Below are 4293 nucleotides of genomic sequence, written 5' to 3' on the forward strand. Positions count from 1 at the left end.
ATAGTTTCCTCAATGTGCGTCAGACTTACGCATTTTCTAGTGACAGCAGGCTTGACAGTGTTGCAAAATTTCTTGTCAGCATGTAATTCTTAACATGTTGTGAAGAGATAACTCATCCCTCAGCACCATCTATCTATATTAGTCAGCAGGCTCTTCTTACACAGATCCCTTGGGTTCCTGTCGATGCCGTTTCCATGCCAATGCTTCTACTGTTGGAATTCCACAAATTATTTCAGTATTACTCAACGACATTTGCCTGGAGCAGAAATTCAGTCTGGTCATTCTAAAGCAGCAAGTACAGCATGATGATTGTGCAGTGAGGACATGTGACAACAAAGCTAATTCATATCATGATGTGGTGATGTGGTTTTGGACTGGAATGGACAAAGTCAGAAGTCACACGACATCAAGTTATAATCGCAACAGGTTTATTTGAAATCACAGGCTTTTGAAAGCTTCTGATTTCAAATAATAGAATTGATCAAGGACCTCGAAGTGAAGGAGCCGTTGGGAAGTAGTGACCATAATACAACAAGCTTCAATCTGCAATTTGAGAGGGAGAGGGTACAATCGGAAGTGACAATATTTCTGTTGAATAAGGGGAACTATGGAGCTATGAGGGAGGAGCTGGCCAAAGTTCAATGGTGCAATACCTTAGCAGGGATGACAGTGGAGGAACAATGACAGATATTTCTGTGTATAATGCAGAAGATGCAGGATCAGTTCATTCCAAAAAGGACGAAAGATCCTAGGAGGAGGCATGGGTGGCCGTGGCTCATGAGGGAAGTTAAAAAACATATAAAGTTAAAAAATAAAAAGTATAACATAGCAAAGATAAGTGGGAAAACGGAGGACTGGGAAGCTTTTAAAGAACAAAAATAGGATTACTAAGAAGGAAATACGTATTGAAAAAATGAGGTACAAAGGTAAACTGGCCAAAAATATAAAGGAGGATAGTAAAAGCTTTTTTAGGTATGTGAAAGGCAAAAAAATGGTTAAGACTAAAATTGGGCCCTTGAAGACAGAAACAGGGGAATATATTACGGGGAACAAAGAAATGGCAGAAGAATTGAATTGGTACTTCAGATCTGTGTTCACTGGGGAAGACACAAGCAATCTCCCTGAGGTAACAGTGGCTGAAGGACCTGAACTTAAGGGAATTTATATTTGCCAGGAATTGGTGTTGGAGAGACTGTTAGGTCTAAAGGTTGATAAGTCCCCAGGCCTGATGGTCTACACTCCAGGGTACTGAAGGAGGTGGCTCGAGAAATCATGGATGCATTGGTGATTAATTTCCAGAGTTCGATAGATTCGGGATCAGTTCCTGCGGATTGGAGGCTGGCTAATGTTGTACCACTTTTTAAGAAAGGTGGGAGAGAGAAAGCAGGAAATTATAGACCAGTTAGTCTGACCTCAGTGGTGGGAAAGATGCTGGAGTCTATTATAAAGGATGAAATTACAACACATCTGGATAGTAGTAACAGGATAGGTCAGAGTCAGCATGGATTTATGAAGGGGAAATCATGCTGACTAATCTTCTGGAATTTTTTGAGGATGTAACTCTGAAGATGGAGGAGGGAGATCCAGTAGATGTAGTGTACCTGGACTTTCAGAAAGCTTTTGATAAAGTCCCACATAGGAGGTTAGAGAGCAAAATTAGGGCGCATGGTATTGGGGGCAAAGTACTAACTTGGATTGAAAGTTGGTTGGCTGATAGGAAACAAAGAGTAGTGATAAACGGCTCCATTTCGCAGGAACCAGTGATGGGATCGCAGCTTTTTACAATATATATTAATGATATAGAAGATGGTATTAGTAATAACATTAGCAAATTTGCTGATGATACTAAGCTGGGTGGCAGGGTGAAGTGTGAGGAGGATGTTAGGAGTTTACAGGGTGACCTGGACAGGTTAGGTGAGTGGTCAGATGCATGGCAGATGCAGTTTAATGTGGATAAATGTATGGTTATCCACTTTGGTGGCAAGAACAGGAAGGCAGATTACTACCTAAATGGAATCAATTTAGGTAAAGGGGCAGTACAAAGAGATCTGGGTGTTCTTGTACACCAGTCAATGAAGGTAAGCATGCAGGTAAAGCAGGTCGTGAAGAATGCTAATAGCGTGCTGGCCTTCATAACAAGAGGGATTGAGTATAGAAGCAAAGAGGTTCTTCTGCAGCTGTACAAGGCCCTGGTGAGACCACACCTGGAGTATTGTGTGCAGTTCTGGGAAGATTAGATTGGGAAGATTACTTACAGTGTGGAAACAGCCCCTTCGGCCCAACAAGTCCACACCGACCCGCCAAAGCGCAACCCACCCCTACCCCTACATTTGCCCCTTACCTAACACTACGGGCAATTTAGCGTGGCCAATTCACCTGACCTGCACATCTTTGAACTGTGGGAGGAAACCGGAGCACCCGGAGGAAACCCACGCAGACACGGGGAGAATGTGCAAACTCCACACAGTCAGTCGCCTGAGTCAGGAATTGAACCCGGGTCTCTGGCGCTGTGAGGCAGCAGTGCTAACCACTTGGCCACCGTGCCGCCCACAAATTTGGTGGTCTCCAAATTTGAGGAAAGACATTCTGGCTATTGAGGGAGTGCAGCATAGGTTCACGAGGTCAATTCCTGGAATGGCGGGACTACCTTACGCTGAAAGACTGGAGCAACTGGACTTGTATACTCTTGAGTTTAGAAGACAGAGAGGGGATCTGATTGAGACATATAAGATTATTAAAGGATTGGACACTCTGGAGGCAGGAAACATGTTTCCACTGATGGGTGAGTGCCGAACCAGAGGACACAGCTTAAAAATATGGGGTAGACCATTTAGGACAGAGATGAGGAGAAACGTCTTCACCCAGAGAGTGGTGGCTGTGTGGAATGCTCTGCCCCAGAGACAGTGGAGGCCCAGTCTCTAGATTCATTTAAGAAAGAGTTGGATAGAGCTCTCAAGGATAGTAGAATCAAGGGTTATGGAGATAAGGCAGGAACAGGATACTGATTAAGGATGATCAGCCATGATCATATTGAATGGTGGTGCAGGCTCAAAGGGCAGAATGGCCTACTCCTGCACCCATTGTCTATTGTCTATAAACCTGTTGGACTATAACTGGTGTCTTGCAACTTCTGACTCAAATCAATACAAGTCACTGGGGACCAGTCATCCACAGGAGACCTCCCCTCCCCACCTCTCTTTGCCTTCCTCAGGGATCGTTCCCTTTGACAGTCCTTGGTTTGTGCCACTCTCCCCACCCAAACCCCCAGGTACCTTCCCCTGTAATCAGCAAAGATGCAAAACCTGCCAGTACACCACCCCCCCCCCTCACCTCCATCCAGGGCCCCAATCGTTCCAGGTGAGACAGAGGTTCACCTGGCTCTCTTCCAATCTAGTTTACTGCATCAGTGGTGTGGTCTTCTCTACACCGGGGAGATCGAATGTAAAGATAGGGAATGGTTCATCGAGCATTGCAGCCAGATCCGCAGTGGCCAACCAGACCTCCTGGTCATTGCCCATTTCAATTCCCCCAACCATTCTCTTTCCGACATGACCATCCTTGGCCTCCTCCATTGCCAAAATGAACTACAGCGCAAATTGGAGGACCAACACCTCATCTTCCGCCTGGGCACCCTATAGCCCAGAGGACTCAACATTGAGTTCTCCAATTTCAAATAACCTCCCTCCCTATCCCCCCGATTCCCTTCCCCTCTCCCTTGCCAGCAAGTGGACCCATTCCTCCCGTTGACCAACCAGGTCGTACCCTCTACCTGTCTTCACCTATCCCCCACCTCACCACCCTTTATCTGCAGCTCCCCCCACACCCACACCCAGTCCTGAAGAAGGGTTACACATCGACTTCTCCACCTGCTGATGCTTGCGGTGTTCTTCCAGCCTCCTGCCTGTCTATTTCAGTCCAGGGTTTCCTGCTCTGGGAGACATGGGTTCAAATAACACCAAGGGGCCGCCGATGGAGTAGACGTGCAGTTTATAAATTTCCTGGTAAAGGGCTCATGCCTGAAACGTCGATTCTCCTGCTCCTCGGATGCTGCCTGACCGGCTGCGCTTTTCCAACACCACACTCTCAACTCTGATCTGCAGTCCTCACTTTCCCCTATGCAGTTTATAAATGTGGAATCTAAGGCCCATCTCACCACATCAAGAGCTGGGGTGTGCGGTTACCATGGCGCCGTGGGGGTGGGACTCTGTGATGTCACCGGGCCGGCGGGCACATGCGCACTGCGGGGAGGCGGTGGAGTGGGCTGGTCAGGTGACGTGCCGGCGGGGCGCCTGC

The sequence above is a fragment of the Chiloscyllium plagiosum genome, unplaced genomic scaffold (assembly GCF_037043375.1).
Source record: "Chiloscyllium plagiosum isolate Xiang-an unplaced genomic scaffold, Cpla_swu_hap1 HiC_scaffold_7, whole genome shotgun sequence".
In the NCBI taxonomy this organism is placed as follows: Eukaryota; Metazoa; Chordata; class Chondrichthyes; order Orectolobiformes; family Hemiscylliidae; genus Chiloscyllium; species Chiloscyllium plagiosum.